The 23,715-nt window shown below is 40.3% G+C and overlaps 1 long non-coding RNA gene across 1 annotated transcript in view; it reads left to right on the top strand.

Moving 5' to 3' along the window:
- Positions 1 to 23,435, top strand: part of LOC117072950 — a 40,173-nt gene extending 16,738 nt beyond the window's left edge. The window contains exon 3 of the long non-coding RNA XR_004433030.1: positions 21,098 to 23,435. This is a non-coding gene — a long non-coding RNA (uncharacterized LOC117072950). The remainder of the gene's footprint in view (positions 1 to 21,097) is intronic.
- The last annotated feature ends 280 nt before the right edge of the window (positions 23,436 to 23,715 follow it).

Genomic DNA, 23,715 nt, shown 5'->3' with positions numbered 1-23,715 from the left:
CACTACCTTCATCTCAGGTCACCTCTTGGGCTTTGGCCAGGAGTACCGAGGACAGGTTTAGAGTGTGGCCTCCCAGGCAGGGCAGGAGAGGAAGGGGGAGGAAATGGTGAGAGAAAAGACAGGGCGAGTGCTAACCTAAAAGAACTTGGAAGAGGGAACACGAGGAAGTTGTCCGAGAAATTCCGTACCCTGTGAAAAAGCAGGGCTCAGCTGGTTGAATGGGCTGCAGGTGTTGGGACTTCTTGTTGTATGGGTGTCTTTGTGTGGCTAGGCTTGCAGAGTTGTGGAAAAGTTGAGTTTTGGGTGGAACTTTATAAGCCGAGAGTGGAAACCGTAGGGTCACATTCCGGGCTGAGAAAACCTTCACCCCCCGCCCCGCGATCCTGTTCTCCTATAGAATACTGAGTCCAAATGAAACTGCAAATTGGGCTACACTGTGGCGCGCCCTCTTCCAGGTAATGCAGGTAAAATCACAGTCACGTTTTTGGAGGAGGGGAGCTTCTCCCTTCCCAAGTAGTGTGTATACTAAGCATTAAAAATAAAAACGATTTTCTTTTCACCTTCTGAGATCCCAGGAATATGGGACTTGCCTTTTCTTCAACAAAAAAGCAAACAATTCTGAAAGGCTGCAGGAACACTCACCCTTTAGGGGTTCCAGTATCCAGGAATGTAACATGCAGTGGAAGCACAAAAGCTCAACATTTTGATATTTTAAAAGATTTCTCCCTCTTTTAAATCCTGCTTATAAATGCCTGGTTGTAGCAACGTGAAAATGCTTTCTAGTGAAAACATGCAGCAGGGTTCCCTTCCCTTTGCATGCATACTAGCAGCTGCAAAACATTCCAAATGAGCTAAAAGGTCATTATGGAGACTATTAATAAGATGGCATTCAGTGCTGGCCTCATCAACCAACCGAAAGTCTGCCCCAGAAAATGAGAAAAGAGAAAGCAACAGTACTTACAAAGTACTCTAAATTCTGTATTGCCTTCCAAATCCCAAATAACTTTTCATTGTTAGCTGTCCCTCGTGCTATTAACCCACCCCACTCAAGTTCAGTTTCCCCTGTGTTCAAGGGCTGCATTTGTACTTATTTCTTAAGTCTCCAGAACTTTGAGATGTGCAATGCAAACAGTAAAGAATCGCATTAATCCTGCTTTGATCTCAGAAAGGAGATCATAGCAGAAATCGGGTCACCACAGAGATAGGCGCTGCTGTGAAAATGAGCTTTCGTTTTTTCTTTTTATTTATTTTTTTCCTTCAAGATATCTCCCTTGGCTTCAGGACATTCATTGCTTGCAAACTGGAGAATTGTCAATATGAACTAAGAATAACTCGTAATTTAAAAGTGGGACAATTAAGCTTCTTAGAGCTGTTTTTTGTCTTATAAATCTAGATACTGGAGTTAATGTACTCACCATGTCTATTTGGTTATTTACATAAACACATTGGACCATATTCCAAATACATGCCCCAAACACAACCTCCACAGGGACTTACTTGCCTAAAAAAAAAAGTTGTATTTTCTCTGCTGCCTATTACCCTGGAGTCCTGTAAGCATAGAATAATGGTAGTTAATCTGCTTAGATAATTTAAGACTTAAAGATTAGAAGGCCTATATTGACAATTTCAAAAATTCAAGTCTGAGTGCTTTGGCTAAGCAAAGCTTAGGAGATGACAGGTGTGATAAAAGAACTGCCAAAAACTAGACTTTATTAAAACTAAAAAGTGTGATGTTTTTGTGGCTCTGAAAGAAATGATTGTTATAATGCTCACTCAATCCAAATGTGTCCATAAACAAACAACTACAGGGGTATTTTATTTTATGCTACCTGATATTTATACACAGAATACAGCATTTCTCTCTGCTTGCATATACACATGCAGATAAATTTTATAGTGCTTTTCAGCCCACATCCCATATATATAAATATAGTTAATCAGTTAGTATAGTTAGTATAGCCGAGCTACATTCTCAACACAAGTGATGTGTGCATAATCATAAGCATTTGTGCTAAACACACATCCTTCCCCTCATTTCCCAATTTGCTGTGGTAGCATCAACATATCACAGGAGGCTACTTATGAAGCTGTAGCTGCCACCCAGCTTTCTTCAAAATTTGTAGATTGGGAGGAGCACATGAAGATATCTGAATTTGTTAAAAATGCTATTCTCTTTCAAATTATTCCAATTGAAGTTGATTTTCATTTAACCTCAATGGGCCAGTCTTGATGACAGCCGAAATCACACTGACACCAACGCTACCCAAATGCTTTTACTTGCAGGACAAAATACATTAAACTGCTTTGCTTCAAATGTCCTTTTGAAGTGATTTTAGACCTGGTTTGGTGGGAGAACTCAAGTGGGAAAAAAAAGTTTAGGGAGAAAGAGGGCAAGGAGAGGAAGCAGGTGAAAGAGAACCACATGAATAGAAAGTAGGGGAAAGAGAAATCTTTTGTGGCCATAGATTATGTACTGTGAGTTGTGGAGGATATTTTCACATTCAATGTCTGCTCTCACTTTAGTGGCCTTCATTTTTTTTCAATCTGTTCTTCTAAATCTGCTACCATTAAAGTCAGGTTCTAGAGAATATGTAGTGGAAGCAACCAAAATATCCCTTTAGGAGATGTTGAGAATATGTTATTGGATACAGATGCACAAAGCATTGCATTAAGTGTCCCAGAATGCTTATTTTGGTGATATTTAGCTGAAAAATGTATTTGCTCATATGAGCTGATTTTTGTTTTGTCTTACTTGTGACTTAATCTCTTTCTACAGATTACTTTATAAGCTGACTTTACCCATATTTTGAAGTGATAGATATTTTCTTTCCAGAGGAGCAACAAATGTTGGTTACTTTTTGGTCCTTAAAGATGGCAGTAAACATTCCATCTTAATTATATTTAGAGTTTTGTTAAAAATTTTAATCTTTTCAGTCCACTGTCTTCCTTTTATCAGTATCCCAAAAGCCTGGCATTTCATATGTGTGTAAGGAGAGAGAATAGACCTCCTTGTCTTCTTAATTAAAGTTTATACAGCTTGGAGAAAGTAGTAATTTTCTAGAAAATTAGATCATTTTAGATCACTATAGTTCCACTCTTCTTTCTTAAATATGGTTCTAAGCAAATCTTGCCCTTTAAAGACCATCAAGTAAAAAGCAAAGATTGCTAGAGAAGTATTCTGAATTTAAAGTACTTAGATTTAGAAATCTGACCCTGCCTCTATGAGAGTAGGTATAAATGATAAATCCTACCCTGTATGTATGGTGTGACAGCCCATGTTGGTTTCTGTATCGCACATCAGAGTGACACATGACACTTCCCATCCCTGCCTATTGGAAACAGCATCATTTTAACTTCTCTCCTCATTATGGGGGTTGTGATTCACATACACAATAGGTCCTTCTTAAGTCATGATTCCTTTTCTAAACAAGATAGAAACCAAATTTAACAAGGACATAATCAAGATATTGAACCAAAGGATTTTTTAAATGACCGAAAAAAGGAGTCATTTTCACATTTAAAAAATGTTATGCTTGCTTTTAGGAGATTCACCCAAAAGTTTTTTGTGGCTTTTCATTGCCTACAGAGGACAGACAAGCACCACTGGGAAGACAAGCACCACTGGGGAGGCAGTTAGAGTCTAGTGGCGGCGGGGGACTTTAGGGTCAGACTGCTGAAAAATCTTCAGTAAGTTATTTTACTTCTCCAAACCTCAGTTTCTTTCAGTACAATTGGAATAATAATAGAACTGGTTTAAATGGTAATGGTAGAATTAAATGAGACAAATGCCTGTAAAATGCTTACCAAGATGCTTTGTGAAAAGTAAATGTTCAAAGAATACTAGTTAATGCTTAACATTAGCTTTAATGTAATGTTTAACAAGGCCTTTTAGTTTCTACTTATGCATATACTATCCCCTTATTCTGGAAAGCCCTCCCTGATTCATTGCCCACCTGACTGACTTCTCACCTCTTCAGCTCAACTCAAGTGACATCAGCCCTGGGGAAATCTCCAATGCTTGGAATTAGGTACCTGTTTTTATGCCTCCATAGTATCCACTGCTTATTTCTTTTACAGCATTTTGCAAGTTTTTTTTTTAGTATTATACTTTAAGTTCTAGGGCACATGTGCACAACATACAGGTTTGTTACAAATGTATACATGTACCATGTTGGTGTGCTGCACCCATTAACTCGTCATTTACATTAGGTGTGTCTCCTAATGCTATCCCTCCCCCTCTCCCCACCCCACGACAGGCCTGGGTGTGTGATGTTTCCCTTCCTGTGTCCAAGTGTTCTCATTGTTCAATTCCCACCTATGAGTGAGAACATGCGGTGTTTGGTTTTTTGTCCTTGCAATAGTTTGCTGAGAATGATGGTTTCCAGCTGCATCCATGTCCCTACAAAGGACATGAAGTCATCCTTTTTTATGACTGCATAGTATTCCATGGTGTATATGTGCCACATTTTCTTAATGCAGTCTATCATTAATGGACATTTGGGTTGGTTCCAAGTCTTTGCTATTGTGAATAGTGCCACAATAAACATATGTGTTCATGTGTCTTTATAGCAGCATGATTTATAATCCTTTGGGTATATACCCAGGGTATATGGGTATTGCTGGGTCAAATGGTATTTCTAGTTCTAGATCCTTATTGTAATTGTTGCTTTATTAATCTGTCTCCTTTTTTAAACTATAAGTTGTAGCAAGCACAACATAATATTTATATTTCTCAGAGCTCACAACTGAGCCTGATGGATAGTAAATAATATATGTACACTGAAAGAATATATATTCAATTTTTCTTTATGTTTTGTTTACATTTATAAATAAATTGCAACTGGATGGATTCTTCTGTCTTTAGCTTTTTCTAGCTAGTATTTCTCAAGATGAGTGCTCAACTTTGGGAGGTTAAGGCAGGAGGGTTGCTTGAAGCCAGGAGTTTGAGTCCAGCCTGGACAACAAAGTAAAACTCCTGTCTCTACAAGAAAATATATAAATAAATAAAATAAAATAAGAATTAGCAAGCATAGAGGTGTGCATTTGTAGTCCTAGCTACTTGAGAGGCTCTCTTGAGCTGAGAAGTTTGAGACTGCAGTGCACTCCGGCCTGGGTGACAGAGCAAGATCCCCACTTTAAAAAAAAAAAAAAAAGAAGAAGAAAAAAAGGAGTGCTGAAAGGATCCTGTTATTCTCCCTGAGTAACTTTATGAAGAGGTTTGATTGTGGGCTCCATAATGAATTCTTGACATTTTCAGGACAAACTATTTTTGGTGAGTTTCTATCTTAATTGAAGAACTTATAAACATGTTGGGTTACCTGTCCAATCCTTAGACATTCTATTGTACTATTCAATATATGGTTTATGCATCTTTGTTGGATGGTGATTTGGATTATCTACTTGAGTGCTAATAGGTTTCAACTACCACAATGTCCTAGCCAAGTGGGCTTCCAATGAATCCAATTATGTCATCACATATTATAGTTAACAAGGATTGCAGGGATCGTAAACATTTCAAAAAGCTATTTAGATGTATTTCACTGGCATCTTGGAAGCCTACAACTGTTGAACAGAAATACATGGAAGCCCTCACTGTCTTAGGCTTATTTGAGGGAAGACCAGTATAAATTATTATATGTCAGAATTATAAAATATTGTAATCTATTATATATAACATATTTACATAAGCCAGGGATTAATATTCTGTGGCCAACACTCGTAACTGGATCTGCTTTAATTAGTAGGCCAGAATTCTTTGTATTTATTTCATTAATCATTAGGAACAGTTGTTACTGAAGTGTTTGAAAGCAGTCTATTTCCTTAAGGAGATTAATCACCCCCTGCAAAGCCAATTTAATTAGATCTGTAAACTCTCTTCCACCAAAGGGAAAGTTAAGCCAATTCCCCAACTTGGAGTTATCAAATGTTTCAAAGGCACAAGGTGTAAATTAACTAGGTTTTCCTGGAATAACTTAATAAATATATGTGTTAAGTGATAATAATGATGATTCCTGCTGTTCTGCTCATGTAAACCATAATTAATGTTTATAACCTTTTCCCTAGCCCCCTTGAAAATTAAGTTAAGCACTACAAAATTACAAAAGAAAAAATAAATTTTACACCATTGTGAGAACATTAGAATTTCTATTAATGGTGAAGGGATATTCAGGTTTTCAAACTAAAGAACAGAGTAAATATTTTGATTTGGTTGCAGATTCAGAGAATGAACCTCACAGAAAGTTATAAAAAGAACGTGGGGAGGGTCATGCAAGTCTGTTTTCTTGCACCCAACCAAGGCACTCTGAAGCCATTATAGAACCTATACTGCCCGACATCCAAGACAGTGCTAACCCCATATATTCCCATGAAGGATTTGAAGTGGCTTTAATAACTGACATACAAGACAAAACAAATATTTTCCTCAGCCCACTCTCACTTTAGATTCAAGCTATGGAGTTGCTCACAGCAGGCTAACCAAGAAATTTTGCGAATGGAACTGATCATTAACTGGTTTTATTATTAACACAGAGAGCATGCATAAAAAACTCTTGATTTCTTTTTCCTATGTAGGTAATGTTGGTCCAGGAAAAGACAACTTCTTTCCTCTTTCCAAATATCAAAATTAGTTTTTGTCACATAAACATGGCCTAACTAGTCCATCTATCAACCATAGTTAAAAGATATTCAAACAATAGTCTACAACTTCTTTTGGAAGCCTAGTCCTTGTGGTTGCTGAAAGGATAGTGTGAAAACTTTATTGTTTCAGATTGGACCTCCCAAGCTTGACTGTGAATTTTTATGCCTGAGTATGTAAAAAACTCCAAGAAAAACACAGCCCAAACCACCACATTTTGCTTGCTTTCAGGTTCAAACCCTATAAAACCACCACATTTTGTATGGTTTCCACCCCAAACCATAAGTTGGCATGAGATCTCACTAGACGTTCTGCTCAGGTCTAACTGAAATGTTTACCAACCTTGACAACGTTTTTTGTGAACTTGTCACTTATTTGGAATGCAGGTGAAACAAGCTGAGTTCTCAGCAATAGTTGCCTCATTTTGATTTCTTTACCCTATCCCCACCACCCAACTATGGACATGGGGCCATTTTGTTGTCCTTGGTTAATCATTGTTACTCCTTCTGTGACATTCTGCGGATGCTTGCCTTGAACCTTTCTAACACTTTTCTTCCCCTCAAAACTTACGTCTTCTGTGTATCATTATCCCAGGTTATGGACTTTTTTTCTTTTTTTTTTTGTGAGATGGAGTCTCACTCTGTCGCCCAGGCTGGAGTGCAGTGGCACGATCTCGGCTCACTGCAACCTCCCCCTCCTGGGTTCAAGCAATTCTGCTGCCTCAGCCTTCTGAGTAGCTGGGACTGCAGGTGCATGCCACCACGCCTGGCTAGTTTTTGTATTTCTAGTAGAGATGGGGTTTTACCACGTTAGCCAGGCTGGTCTCCATCTCCTGACCTCGTGATCCACCCTCCTCTGCCTCCCAAAGTGCTGGGATTATAGGCATGAGCCACCGAGCCCAGCCTCAGGTTATGGACTTTGAAGCTAATCAGATAAATCAGTTTTGCTAAGGTGTTAATGAGATTTCAAAATTCTTAGGGAATGCGCAGGGCATTAGATTGTGAGTTCCTTTGTGGCAGGCATGGTCTCTTGCTGACAATTTAGAATTGCCAGATAAAACATGAAATTTTTGTTTGTGAATTCTGACAACCCCATGACCATTTTATCTTCGTCTTCTAGTAACTCCCACACAGTAACTGCTCAATAAATACTGATTGAAAATGAATATATAAAAGTAATGGAATATATATATATATATTTATATACAAATAGAATATATATATTCAAATTATACACACACACACACACACACCACACACACACACACATATGTATGTCCTTTGATTCTCCCTAAATCATATTACTTAGGGAGCTGAGTCACCTCGTAGGCCTACTTATATGATTGCAGGCTCCTGAGTCTTGTTTTTGATGGAGATTCGGGTAGGTGTGATCTTTGACTTTTCTTGCTTCTGTTGTTTTCTTGTGATCATTGTTCTAGAGGAGCATCCATCTTCCTTGGAGGAGTCTGTAGACTAGAAAGGGATGAGAAGGGGAACACCTGCTATTGTCTCATAGTACACGAAAGGAAGAGCAATCGTGAAAATTCGTTTGGGGGACTTTGAGAGAATGGAGAAGCTAAGTAATCACATCCTACTGTCATTCTCTCTCCACTGGAAGTGGGAGTTCCCTTGATAACTACAAATAGGGGACTCTTCAGAGTCCACAGGGGCTGGGAGGGGAAGTCATAATCACAGATTGGGCTGACTTGAATCTCTTATAAATAGTTCTAATGCCCCCAAAGTCATAATCATGAGGATTCTTAAGGCCTCTGTGGAAGGGGAAAAACTGTGTGGCATGTTTATTTTATAATTATGTTAAATTATCAATTACATTTATCATTGCGACTGCTGTAAAATCATAAGGGTATTCTTACGTTAACAGCTAGGGGCCATTAGACATAAAGACAGTATTGACTTTGTCTTCATTTGTTGCATCTATTGTTTTTTTCAATAAGTTCCCGGAACGTTTCCAATATTTTCTTATACCTCTCCTTTGGGGCAGTCAGTATCTTTTGGAAAAATGAGACTTGGAAAACAGAGACCTTAGTGGAGAAAGTGCTTATGCTGTAGGGACCTCTTGAACATATAATGTGTTTGTATGTTATCTGTTTATTTATAGCTGTGACTAAAGTTCATGGTTGATATATTTTCATGTATTGGTTGCCCCTGAAAGGCAAGGGAAATACTTTAACCTTGAGACAAACCAGTTCTGAGCTAGACTGAGCCCAGAATGTACACTTCCACATACTAACGCACTCAAATTGTTTTGTAAATGGATTATCTCTGCCACTTGTTTTTTTTTTTTTTTTTTTTTTTTTTTGAGATGGAGTTTTGCTGTTGTTGTTCAGGAGAGTGCAATGGTGAAATCTTGGCTCACTGCAACCTCTGCCTCCTGGGTTCAAGTGATTCTCCTGCCTCAGCCTCCCGAGTAGCTGGGTTTACAGGCATGTGCCACCACACCCGGCTAATTTTTTGTATTTCGTAGAGATGGGGTTTCACCATGTTGGTCAGGCTGGTCTCGAACTCAAGACCTCAGGTGATCCACCCGCCTCAGCCTCCCAAAGTACTGGCGTGAGCCACTGCACCTGGCTGTCTCTGCCACTTGTTTATCTGATTTCTAGAATCTACTTCTGGCCTCAGGCACATTGACAAAGAGAGGAAAACTATTTGCCATCTTGCTACTGAATTCTGTTCCTGTAACAAAACAAGGTCAAAGTGCTTTGAAGGCCCATCCAGGAGGAGTACTTTCAAAAGTATAGAAGGTTGGTTTTCTACATATGATGATTGAAAATGTGGGTTTTGTAGTCAATTTTATTTTATCTGGAATGGAATTCTGGATCTGTCCTTTATTTGGTTGGAATCGACTTTCTTTTGTTCTTCTAGGCTCCGGTTTTCTAGTATGTAAAGGGGAGGTAATTACTGTATCTACTGTATAGGGTTGTTGTTAGAATTAAATGACCTATTTCGTGGTGAGTCTAGGCCATATATAGTAAGCGGTCAACAAAAGGTAGTCATGATTGTTTAATATCTGGAATAGAAGACTTTTTAAGTAGAATCTCAAAATGTTTCTGTCCAACAAGTACACCTGTGTGGCCTGGATCTCACTTGTGGGCCATGATGCGAAGTGTGGCAGTAATGTCCCTGTACCTGGCTGGCCACATTCCTGGCCCCTCCCTTGAATGTCCAGTTTCTGGTTTAACTGGAAGTTGGAAGACAGAGTTAGAAGACTCTTGCACCCTCTGAGATAGCCAGGGTTGGAGCCTGGTGGAAGGTGGGTGAGGCCTTGTTGGTGCCAACCCAAATTGCCTTTGACCTTCCCCACTGCTCCTCCTACCCAACTTTCTGAGGGTTGTTTGGGGGCAAATGTAGTCCCAGCCCTGCAGAGGTGATGGTTGGGCCCACTGCCTGGGGCTCTGCTGGGCTCCTGGCCCTGCCTTCAAACTTCTAGTGCTCTTCTGGCTCAACCAGAAGTTCAGGTGTGAGGTGGCCTAGTGTTTTGTGTTGGCCTAGGAGAGGGGTGGAGAACAACACTTGAGCAATTTATCTAGAGGCACCCTGGGGATTTTTTTTTTTTTTTTGGTGAGTGGAATTTTACTTCATGCCATTTGTCCCTTTTACCTACTCTGAACTCTTCTTTTCTTTTCTTTTCTTTTCTTTTCTTTTCTTTTCTTTTCTTTCAGACAGAGGCTTGCTCTATTGCCCAGGCTACAAGTGGCGTGATCTCAGCTCACTACAACCTCTGCCTCCTGGGTTCAAGTGATTCTCCTGCCTCAACCTCCCAAGTAGCTGGGATTACAGGCATGCACCACCATGCCTGGCTAATTTTTGTATTTTTAGTGGAGATGAGGTTTCGCCATGTTGGCCAGGGTGGTCTGGAACTCCTGACCTCAAGTGATCCACCCGCCTTGGCCTCCCAAAGTGCTGGGATTACAAGCATGAGCCACTGCACGCAGCCTTACACTGAACTTTTAATGGATTCAATTCCACTAGGAGCATAAAGGCCACTGCATATGAGTTGTGGAAAGAAGAGACTGGAGGAAGAAGGAAGAACTTGAGATGGGTTCCTCCTTTCAACCTTCTATCTCCTCCTACCTAGCATCTTCTCCCTTTTAGGCTTTCTAGAATGTCCATCTATTTTTGGCCATTACAGAAAGAAGCTGAGCTTTAAAGGTGTAGGAGCTTCAAATTTCTTGTCTCTTCATGTTTGCTCACCTTCTAACCCTGTCTTATGTTCCTTCTGCTATTCTTTTTCTTAGAGCATAGGAAAGGGGAGCTTTTAAATTAATACTCAAAGCATGCAAAAAAATAACTTCAGAAGAAAATGAAAGAAGGGAGATGAGGCTAGTAAAGTAAGGGAAATGGAGAAGAGAAAGAGGAGGAAGGGTTAGCTTCTAAATTCCAAGTCACATTGATATGGAACAGGCAAGGCCTCTCGTCTTAAACTTCAGAAAAGGATCTGCTGAAACTTGATAGAAATGGAAAGGGAAATCCTTCGGGTGGGGAACCTCCAAACATTAGTAGTGATATTGAACAACTCAAAGTATTGAGCAACTCTGCAGGCTACATGCCTGAAGATCACCCATGCAGATAGATCAAAATGATTAGAATTATCTGTTGATATTAATATTTATTGACATCTAGCTAGTATTGGTAATTTTAAGTTTTAGATTAATTTCTTTGGTGATAGCTATGATATATTTTATAGAAAAGAATGATATCTATAGGCTTGCTATCATAGGCTCTATTTTAATTAGCATTAATTTAATCTACTTATTTTATTTTTAGCACATTTGAAACATTCACTTATTCTAGGAAACTCATTGCCAAAAAGATGATTCCTGTATGTATGGCAGCTATACATTAAGGAGGAGTCTCCCAGAATATGAAAAAGTCAACTGACCTAAATAGTAACTATTACAGGAGCAAGTATCTTCCTATATAGGATTATATCATTTATATGAATTTATATAATAAATTTTCTAAATGCTGTTGTGATGGCAAAAGACTCGGCTTTGAAAGAATTTCAGGTGTTTCATGTCTCCAGCAGAGGGGCAGCCACCTATAGCTGGGGGGTGGCCACAGTCATCTCCATGCCTCCAGTGCTAGCCCAGTGCTGGGCACATAGAGGCACCAGTGTTTCTCAAGCCAAACTAAACTGTGGTGGAAAATAGTGAGGGGGAAATTGTGAGGACGGGTTATTTATTTGTTTGTTTTAGCATCCTTATTACCTTGGTGGTAGTCTGGTTTAGAAACCTACTCTGATTTTTTTTCTTGAGACTAAGCGCCTAGAATATTTTAATTAAAATGTGTTTTGCCACCATTTGTTGAGCAGTTATTACGTATCAGGCCCTTAAATATACTGGGTGCTTCGGACTCTTCACAGGTGAGATTATTTAATGCGCACACAGCCCAGTGATGTGGTAATCTTGACTCTGTTGTACGCAGTGCCTCACTCCACTGCCAGGGCTCAATACATCATAAACAATAGCAGCAACAGCTGCGAGAGGAATCCAAGGACAAATTGGTTGGAATAAAGCAAAACAGGGCTTTACCATATGGGAGATATATCTAAGATGGATTTATTAGATGTAGGATGATTTTTCTTGTAGCCTAAGGGCTTTCTGGAGGGAACCTGAAATCTTTTCACTATGCCCACATCATTGCCAGATGTGGATACAGTGAAACTGACCGTATCCTGTATGTGTATCTCTGTGTGTATGCATGCATAGGTGTGTGTGTGAAAGTGGCAAATTCTGGTTCATATATTGAGTTTCAATTAATCTTACACTCACTTCCTTATGCAAAAATTTCTTCATGAACCTTATAAATATGCAGTAGAACTCTGCCCCCCCACCTTACATATGTGAATAAATTCATGTTCACCAACATGTAAAACCAATGGCAGTAAAATAATGATAAAACATGGTTATTTCATAAGGGACCTGGTTGGTCTTGTATTCTGATAGTAGGATGTAATGGAGTCCTCTACAAAACTTTAAACGTTTATAATGATTATTGACACCATTAATCAGAATTTGCCATGTGAACAACTCAGGGATCTGTTGTATTAAGCTGTCATGTGGTTGCAATGATACCTTTTAACTGCCATCAGAGGTAACTGTCAGCAACACCATATCTGCCCTCCAGTCTATTACAGCTTCAGTTCCCCAGGGCTCCATCCTGAGTCCAGGGCGATTTGTATGGTACAGTAATGACCTGCTGATTCTCTGCACAAAAGCGAAATCATACGCTGTTCAGGCAACACAGTGATTCCACACAAAAGCAAAGGACTGTCTGGTGTCAAAATAATACCAACTCTTACTTTGATAAAGGTTTTTAAAACTGACTACAAGGTACTATTTGGTGGTAAAGTGTGTAGCAGAAATAATGTTTATTTAAATAACTAACAAATTGGCAGCAGGTTAATTTCAGGAGTGTGTGTGTATGTGTGAAAAGGATGCTATTTAGATTGCTATTTCTGTTCTGATGTTTGGTTTTAATTTTGAAAGATATAAAAACTATTCAGATATTTCAGTTGGGTATTTATTTGTGTTGGTGATTATTAACATACATTTTAAATGATATGTCAAATTAAGGTTTTCTTAATAAGTTTTGAAAACATGTGATGAGCACGATACTGATCTATCTACCTGTTTTTCCATTGATTTATCTCTATGGTGTGTCTTAATAAGCAGGTTTGAGGCTGTAGGGGTCAGGTGAAGCCATGTCACTACTCTATGTGTGTGTGCCTGCCCCATAATGTCTCCCTTCTGAACCTAAAGTCACAAGAGGAACCTGAGCTGCCACTGGAAAACCATCCAAAATCCTACCCTGACCCTCTTTTGTCTTGCTCCCATACTCCTCTGGCTCTGCGGTGTGTGTATGTCTGTGTGTGTGTCTCTCTGTGTGTGTATCCATGCGTTTGTGTGTGTCTCTGTGTGTGTGTCTCTCTCTGTGTGCGTATCTGTGTGTTTGTGTGTGTCTGTGTGTGTGTGTATGTGTGTCTGTGTGTGTGTCTGTGTGTGTGTGCGCATCTGTGTGTTTGTGTGTCTCTGTATGTGTTTATATTGAATGGGTTGATTTTCCCTAGAGTATTTGTTGCTGAGTCATTTATCTGTTTAATGATAGAGAATAATTCCTGCTGAGACTCTGACCCAGATCTCAAAGCTTTATTCCAAGACTTGGCTTGTTTGCTTGTTCATTTGTCTATTCTTTCATTCATTCAGTTGATTATTTAAACCTGTTTTTATATACCAGCCACTATGCTGGGCACTGGGATGATAATGATGAAGAAGATTCAGTCTCAAATCTCAAGCCCCTTGTAGTCTTGTTGGAGCTAGTGATCAGTCAACTGGCAGTTACCCAATGCTTAACAGACTGTCAAGGATCCCTTGTCAACTCAATTCTAAAAAGGTTTAAAGAAAATGTGAATTGTAGTACCCCACTAGACTGCAAGCTTGTTTAGGGCAAGAACTGAGTCACATCCCTGAGCACAGGAAGTGCATAGAGTATATGTTCTGTTAAATGTTGATTTTTTTTTTTTTTTTTTTTTGGAGACAGTCTTTCTGTGTCACCCAGGCTGGAGTGCAGTGGCATGATCCCGGCTCACTGCAACCTCTGCCTCCGGGGTTAAAGTGATTCTCATGCCTCAGCCTTCCGAGTAGCTGGGATTACAGGTGTGCATCACCATGCCCGGCTAATTTTTGTATTTTTAGTAGATACAAGGTTTTGCTATGTTGGCAAGGCTGGTCTCGAACTCCTGGCTTCAAGTTATCTGCCCACCCTGGCCTCCCAAAGTGCTGGGATTACAGGTGTGAGCCAGGGGAGGCCCAACCTAAATGTTGTTAAATTTTTCAAGATGCCTAAGAAAAGAATCTTCAGCAATAAACAGTAAATTGCAGATGTTAAAAATAGAGGCTTTGGTGTTCATTGTGGCCTTGGCCTCTACCCATAGTTTAACTTAGTAACCAGTGACAGCCCCACCCCATCCAATTTATTAATCCATTTCAAAAGATATGTGTTTAACACCTATGATATGTCAGGGCACTACTAGGTGGGTGTAAATGTGAACAAGATAGAAACAGGATCTTTCCTCGTGTAGCTCCCAGTTAGAGGGTGTGGGGACCTCAGAACTGGCAGAGAGGATTTCAATAAAGTGTGTTAAATTTTATGAGAGAAGAGAAGCTGTTGCATTGACTGCCTGAGGGGAGAGTTTAGGAGGTCAGGAAGAAGAGTGCTTCAGGCAAAAGAGACAAAGTGTGCAAAGACCTGGAGGTGAGAATGTGCAGGGTGCATTCCGGGGACTTTAATATATTAAGAGTCATTGCATTGTCACCTGAAATGAGAGGAGCTTGCAATAAGTCTGGGAATGTGAGTAGGGACAGATCCTGAAGGGCCTTGTAGGGAATGCTAAGTGGTTTGGACTCCCTCTTAAGATCAAAAGGAATTTATTGACTGGATTTGAGCAGGGCAGCACCATGATAAAATTTGCATTTTAGAAAGATTACTTGAGTTACATAGTGAAAGGAGAATTGTAAAGGGTGAAATATCAGTTAGGAAGGCTTTTGCTGTAATCCGATTGGAAGATGGTCCATAGTCTAACAGTGTGGTATAGTGGAAAAATGTATAAGTGAGAATCCAACAAACCTTGGCTCTAAAACTTACTATCTAAGTGACTTTTAGCAAATAACCAATTTCACATAGCCTCTACATTTTTTTTTTTCTGCAAAACGGGGTAACTTTGCCTATCTAATGTGAGGCTTAAATGGAATCCTGTATGTAAGATACCAAACATAACGTGACATACTTCTAAATGACAGCCCTTTCCCAATGTTGTCAATGGATGTTACCTCCTCCTACCTCCTTATATTTTTTCCCTTTTAATGTACACCTTGATGCTTTTCAATAGGGTATTTTGTTACTATTATTGTTGGTCCTCTATCTCTGCACCGTGTGTGTGGTAGAGGCTTTTCCTTTTTGCTTCTGTCTTCTTGACTACTGCAGCTCTCCCAGAATGCTCTGAGCCGTCACAAGGTTACTTCTGGAAAAGTCCATTTTGTCGAATGCTTTATTCCGATTTGGATGATGTTACAAGCAATGAAAACCAAGCCTGGTGAGGGCTAAAATCCTTGCTCCCTTCCCTTCAGGGTCTTGCTGGTAACTGCTTTCTCCTCCTCATGCCCTCGGAATGCAGCTTTGGTGTTATCTTTGGCACTCCTCAGGGCTGCTTCTTAAGCACTTGTGGAGAGAGAACTTTGTATATTTTACAGATTAGACCTTATTTTCACTCTGAGAATATTCCAGAATCCTGTCATATTTTCCTTTCTGACATCTCTAAGACTCATCTTTTCCTGTGAGTTTCCAATCACTAAAATCCTTTCCTATATTTTGGTCTTCTTTTTCTTCTACTCCTCATAAATGCCTCCATTGTGGTCTCTATTCTTGAGTTCAGTCTCTGTTAAAGCAATCTTCTTGGTGCCTTCATTACAACATCTTTTTAAAATGCCTTCACTGGTTTCTTTCATCTGCATTAAATATGGACATTACGGACCTTCACTGTTCTTCACTGGTTGATTTTTTTTTTTCTTTGCTGGCTTTCCATATTTCTTCTTAATTTCTTAATACCTGAACTCTTTTATGTTTTCTTTATTTCCCTCATTCACTTTTGTTTTCCTAGGCAGTTTTAGAGCTGTCTCTTCGCCAGCCAAGAACATTTTCTTTCCCTTTCATATGCCAAACCCAGCCTCTAACAAGTTGTATCCTGTAACCCTTCTGTATTTCTCTCATAGTGCTCTTCCTCACATTTGCTAATGTTTCCCTCTTCCTTATGATAGTCTTTTTAAAAAAAAAAATGAAAGGACTACCAGTATATCTATCTGATAGAGTATATGCGTGCCCCCTTTTGATACAGTCATATCTATCATCTATCAGGGAAGATCTTTGCTATTAGTTGTTGACTTGAGTACATGCTCTTGCCTCCATTGGTACTACCTTAGTTTGGGGCTGACAATTAGTTACCTCCCAGCTGGTCTCACTGCCTTGGCTATCTTTCCTGGTTATTCTACCTTCACATCGTCGTCAGAGATGTCTGTGATCTGGTCCCTTTCCCTTCTTAAAACAGAACAGCAAAATTCTGGCTTTCCCTGGCCTAGAAAATAAAGTTCCACTTCCTTAGGTGTGCATCAAGAGTCTTCAGACCCTGGCTCCTCCTTACTGTTCCTGACTCACCCTGTCACTTTTCACCCCAAATTCTAAATCCCAGTCACATAGAACTGCTTGAGGAGGCAATTTACTATGTGTTGAAGTCAAGTGTTCTGCTACAGACCAATATAGTCTGCAGAATTCTTTACTATCTTTTAAAAAGCGAAAAAGATTTTCTGTGAAGATCTGTTTTTCTGGCTTTATCTCAGAAAATACGGCAACACTGTACCGCACACCCACCCAGCGGTGGAGGTTTAGAGTGGAATGGGGAAGTCCTGTTGGGTGAAGTGGTTCTCTCTCCAATTTGCCATAGTTTCTGCACTCCTGTTTGCATCCTCAACATTGAGGCAAAGCATCATTTGCCATTTATCACTGATCTCATGCTTTGTTTTATTCCCTAGTATTAGGAGAAAATTGTACCACATGTCTATAGATGAATCAAAGATGAGTCGATACTGCTTTGTATTTCAAGGTGTGCTATGTGGGGCCCACTTGACACTATCATTGTCCTGCTCCTGCAGACATCTGAGTTGGATCTCTGACCGAGCAGCTTAGCACTAAGGGTCTGTGTTTAAGTTCTGGCTCCATCACTTACTAGCTGTGTGGTTTGGGGCAATTTACTTAAACATTCTCTGCCTTAGTTTTCACATCTATAAATCGAGAACGATTTATGGAAAGTGCTCAATACATCTCAGCTACATTATTGCCACCATTGTTATTATTCTACTTTCTGCAAATCTAATGATAAGAATGACAGATCTTTGAGGGACATGGTTTGGGGCAAGGTTTGGGGCAGGGGTCTTTTGGTGCCTATTAAGCCATATATCCCTAGCTATCAGTTTTGCCACTTAATAGCTGTGGACTGGTCAAGTTATTTAATTTCACTATGGCTTCGTGTTGTCATATTTAAAATGTTAGTGATAACAGTATAATCATAACAATATCCACATCTTTGGCAGTGATGTCTCGTCTGAGATAACCACGTACTGAGCCAGCCATGTACTGTGTGTAATAGATGTCTATCTGCCACATAATAAGTACAAGTGAATGGTAGTTATTATTGTCATTGACTGCCCTGCCTCTTGCCCAGGGGTCATCACCCAGTAGTTGTGAGGGCCCAGGGAGCCAGGTCAGCCACCTGTATGTTTTATGTGTTACTTACGCATGGGCTTTTCAAAAATTGAGGCATAATTCATATACCGTAAAATTCACCCTCTTATAGTGTACAATCCAGTGATTTTCAGTACAGTCAGAAAGTTGTGCAGTCATTACCACTAATACCAGAATGTCTTCATCACCTCCAAAAGGAAACTCCACACCCATTAGCAGTCATTCCCCATTCCACCTTCCCCTAGTCCTCCACAACCATTAATCTATTTTCTATCTCTATGGATTTGCCTGTTCTAGACATTCCATATAAATGGTTTAAATGGAATCATATGATACATGGCTGGACATGGGCTTTTTTTTTTTTTTTTTCTGTGTGTTTTCCTGAGGAGTAAAGCTGTACCCTTTCCCAGAAAACAGATTTCTGTTGGGAACATGCAGGAGGCCCTAAGTAGGAAGTTTCAAGTAGAAAGACAGCATAGGCCATGACTGAGCTGAGAGGAACAGAACCAAACAGACTTAGATTCTAGGGGCCAATGTGAGTAGGTTAAAAATTTAGAGGAGCAGCAAACCATTAATATAAAGAAGCAACCAAGCTAGATTCCCTTAAATTCTTTGCAGCCTGACCCTTAATATATTCTGAGAATCTCAAATATCCACCTGTGGACTGCCTGCCTTAGATTTATCTCACAGCTGGCAAAAAAGACACATTCTGGACTCTTCCTCAGGCTTACTGAATCAGAATCCCAGGGTGGGGGCTGAGGAACCAGGAAAGATGCTTCTGCCAGGAAGTGGATTTAGAAATTGTTGAGTTACATTAGGCAAGCTTATATGACATTGTTGTGTTGTGTTTCATCCTCAACAACACTGCTCTGTAATGTGGGTGTTCTTTTTAAGTGTATGTGTCTGATCTTTTTGGTAAGAGTTTTTACAACTAGGGCTTACTTTTCTTTGTCCATCCTAGCCCCCCTGCACAGTCTTATACAAAGTAGGGGCTCAGCACATATCAGGAGATTGGTTATATAGGAGGCTTGAAGGCATCACTTGGATATTGCCAGACCCAAAGCCACTAAGGTCAACAGGTCTAAGAGGAGACCTTTCTGGCCCATTCTAAGCATTCTTTGTTTGAGATTTCAAGGCTGGTGTTTGTTTTCAGAGCTCTGACTTGTGACCCAGTGGTCAGGAGCCCTTTGATGTTTGGGTTCCAGAGGATGTCCCCAGAGTCGTCCCTCTCAGCCCTCTGTGCGGTGCTGGTAGGTAGGGGGGTGGTTTCTATATCTGGAAGATCCCATGGAGCTTGTTAACATGTAGATACCTGTGCCTCACCCCAGACCCACTGAATCAAATTGTTGTCTAGGGAGAGGAAATTGCTACCCAGATACTACCCAAATACTACTCTAGAGTTTGAGGGGTATGATCTTCTGCCTGTGTCTGGAGCACAGTGTGTTATGCTCATGGGGATTTACCTGGATAGGGCTATGGACTGGGTCTTGGGAGACCTGGGCTCAGTCCTGGCCCTACCCTTTGGTTAGTCTCTATGGGACACTGTGCAAGCCACTCACCTTTCACTTTGCTTCTTTGTAGAGTGAAGGATTTGGACTAGGGGAGACACCAGCAATGCAGACATGATCACTGATATCTGTAGGAGGATTCTCTATGAATCTGGGTGTTGGTTCTAAAGGACCCAGCTCTTCTGTGTGCTTTGAGGACAGAATTGTCTTCTAAGACTGGGGTTAGCAGCTGTTCAGTATCATCGGAGGCCAAGTTGCCTAAGCACACTGTTCGGAGGTTTGATGGTTGGTGTGGGATGGTGGTGACATTAAACAAGAAGCATGGAAAGGCCCTGCTCTTTCCTTTTTCACTTGTCCCTTCCTTCTCTCTCTATCTTTTTCACATTCCGGTAATTAAGAGTTTTATGTACACAAGCTCCATTTATAAACTGCAGATACCTCATAGGAGTGTGAAAGTCACCAATTGTTATTTTTTTCTTTCTTTTTTGTTTTTCACTGTCTTATGGTGCTGATAAAGTCAAATTAACCAGTTGTTCATACCCTAGTATCAAATACTCAATTCTAGCCATTGGAAGACTTTCTATTTAACTGCTCTCTGTTGCATTAAAGAAATTAGAGTGGGTGGATAAAGGCATATGAATGCTGGGCTCCTGGTTCCTGAGGAAGGGGACAGAGGGACCCACCTATGTGGGGATGGCAGCCAAAGACAGCCATTGATTTGGTGGTTTTGCTAGTACTCTGATAATGGCGCTATCGCCATCACTTTTGATGTTTTTGGTAGAAATTCCCTAAAGCAGTGATGCTTCATTTAGACCATCTTTGGATGAGATTATTATCATCCTATCTTATTTTGTTAAAGACTCTGGGTATCAATCATATTGATTGCCCAGGAACTGGCTAAGGCTTTGGTTACTACTAATTTTTCATGGAAGCTTAAATCTCAGTTTGTCCCCAGATATTGTTATTTATTGAACTCTCACTTAGGTTGCATAATTGCTGTTCCATTCAGGTCAATGCTGTGCAGGAAACCTATCCCTTCCTGTTTCCTGACCCAAGTCACTTCATATGTCCTTCCCCAGAGACCCTGCTAACCTTAAGCCCTTTGCCTGGTACCACAGAACTTTGTACAACTTGCTGGGGGGAAACAGCCCATGCTTACAGGCCATTTATAGAATGCAGGCTTATAGAACATGATCAATAGGCATGATTAAGGAAATAGGAATTATCCTAATAATTGGAACACTGGCTCAATGATATCTTTATGGCCAGTGAAGGGGCCATAAAGAGGGGAAGAAGCAACTTCTTTGCGTTGATTCTCTGTGCTCTCTTTCCTTTTCCCCAGTATATCCCTTCCTAGTCCATGTATTCTACATGCTTTATGCATGCAGATTTACTCACATTTACTTGTGTTTAGTTGCAATTATAGTTTTTCCTTTTTCTTTGGTACAACAAAATTAATGAAGGAACAGAGAATCCTTAGGCATAATTTGTGTGTTCCTGTAGTCTCTGCCCCATTGTCTGGAAAACCACAGACTTCATTTAGGTGCCAATGAATCCGTCATCAGGCTTGGGTAAAGCATGCATTTACCAAGATCCTTACTTGAGCAGTGGTTTAGCTTTTTAATCTTTTGTTTATAATTTTACAGTTGCTGAGACAAAGGAAAACCCACTCTCTTGGAGGAGCATGACCTTTTCCTGTATTGCTTCCCACTGCTGTTGTTGAGCTCCTTGGACCCTGACTCCTGGACACCATCACCAAGAAGACTTTATGGATGGGCTATCCACCCACTGAGAGAAGAGGAGCATCAGCTACAGTTTCTCTCTAGATTGCCTTCTTCATTTTGAGTAATGACTGTCAGTAGGGTCAGATTAAAGACAAAACAACTGGACAATTGCTTGGAGGACTAAACTATAAGGGCACTAACATATCAATAGTATGCTAACACATCCATGGAAAATATATTTACCAGCCCTTCTCTCAGGGAGGATTCTGTGTGGGGTTGGAAGGAATAGTCTGTTAAATTCCTTAGGGGTAGAAAGTAGGGCATAATCAGAATGTTGAGGAGCATGCTGTTTGACTTCAGGGTTTCTGTTTTTCTTACTAGGATATATAAAACAAGGACTCTAGCTAGATTGTTTATGACCACAGAGTGCCATATGTTTATGACCACAGAGTGCTCCCGTGATCTTCCTGCTTGATTCTTGCCCCTACAGACCTCAGCCTTTCCTCTAATAAAGGTTGAACAAGTAGTGGTCTGAGGGAGACACCAATTCATTACCCTACGTGTCTCTTCTTTGCACTCTAGGGCTTTGATAATAAAGACACTGGCAGACTATCTATCTTCCATTTCTATAATGTAAGCCCTTAGGGAGTCTTCATTCACTTGCTGGTGACAGTCATTGCTCATAGAGTAGTTCAAGTCAAATGGAACTTGAACTCTTTGCCTGTGGGCTTGGTGGTCAGACTCTGTGTTGAGTTCATTAGATTATTGGAAACACAAGGTAGAGCTGGGCCCTTCAAAAATATTTGGCTAAAGGATGACATTGCTGGTTATTTGTAGATAAAGCCATCATGGAACATGCTTGGAATTATGAAATATGGAACTGGTGGTCATGTTTAATAATACAACTAATAGTTAAGTAACTACTGGATACTGTAGAGACTTAGAAGCAAGGCAGACATGGTTCCTGCCCCCATGGAGCTTACACTGTAGCTTTCCCTTAGGTATGAAGAACAGTGGCTACAACTAACAAATGGCCGTAAAGATATCATTGAGCCAGTGTTCCAATTATTAGGATAATTCCAATTTCCTTAATCATGCCTATTGATCATGTTCTATAAGCCTGCATTCTATAAATGGCCTGTAAGCATGGGCTGTTTCCCCCCAGCAAGTTGTACAAAGTTCTGTGGTACCAGGCAAAGGGCTTCAGGTTAGCAGGGTCTCTGGGGAAGGTCATATGAAGTGACTTGGGTCAGGAAACAGGAAGGGATAGGTTTCAAGAACAGCTTTCGCTTCTGTTCTATATAGGAAACTGCAGCATGAAAAATGCTGGGCTGGGAGTTTTGAGACCTGGGTTTTAGTTTGGTTCTAATACTAACAAGCTATGTGACTGTAGGTAAGTCATTTCACATTCCACTTGGATGCCTCTTGAGTGACTCCAAGCCTCTCCATCTCTAAAACATTAAGATCAGGCCCTATGCTACAGCTGGCCTTATGTAATTCTCCTGTTTCTACACTGTTAGGTCAAACAGATCTTCAATAGTTACTTGATTGTTATTACTTTTTTCTGAAGCGGGTGTTTTACTAATGTTTTAGGATACAGTGAGTCTGCTTCTTCCCTTTGGAGTTAGGAAGGTTGTAGCAATATACACTGTAGAGCATATGGAAGCTTTATTCCTTCCTTTTTTCCCCCTTACCTTTCTCCCTCCCCTTCCTCAAACATTTCTATTGAGCATATACCATTGCCATGTACCAGGTGTGTGCTAGGTTTGGAGATACAAGGTAAACTTGAGAGTTACCCAGACTCCAGGAGACAAAACCCTTATTTCTTTCATCTGCTGGCTTTCTCTTTGGAAAGCATCAACGATGTCCCAGGGGAGTGTGCCCATGTCCCAGGGTAACCAACTACAGACAGATGCCCCATTCTACTCAAGCAACTTTTAGAGTGCCTTGAGATATACATCAGTTAATTATTCGGGGCTGGGCATGATGCTGTACACCTGTAGTCACAGCACTTTGGGTGGCTGAGGCGGCAGATTGCTTGAGCTCAGGAATTCAAGACTAGACTAGAGAACATGGCAAAACCCCTGCTCTACAAAAACATACAAAAATGAGCTGCGTGTGGTGGCCCGTGACTGTAGTACAAGCTATTCAGGAGACTGAGGTGGGAGAATTGCTTGAGCCTGTGAGGTCGAGGCTGCAGTGAGCTGAGATCATGCCATTGCACTCTAGCCTGGGTGACATGGGGAGACCCTGTCTTAAAAAAAAAAAAAAAAAAAAAAAAAAAAAAGATAATCATTCAGTCCTAGTGTCATTGTGAAAAGATCTGTCTTCAGATATAAGGAAGAAACAATCTTTTATTTCTTAGGATAAATCTGTAGAAGGACCTCCAGACAGTGAAGGCCACTGACTACTTTATACTCTGTAACCCATCCCTTCCCTGGTAGGAAGGACTACTTTCTAAACTTACAAAGTACCTCTCAGCAAATAGACATTTTTATATATACTGTGATTCTTACATCCCTATGGGTGGTGACTTCTTT

Source organism: Trachypithecus francoisi, unplaced genomic scaffold, assembly GCF_009764315.1.
Source record: "Trachypithecus francoisi isolate TF-2019V2 unplaced genomic scaffold, Tfra_2.0 Lachesis_group4, whole genome shotgun sequence".
Taxonomy (NCBI): Eukaryota; Metazoa; Chordata; class Mammalia; order Primates; family Cercopithecidae; genus Trachypithecus; species Trachypithecus francoisi.
Note: the sequence above shows the minus strand (reverse complement) of the source record. Positions and strands in the feature narration are given on the sequence as shown.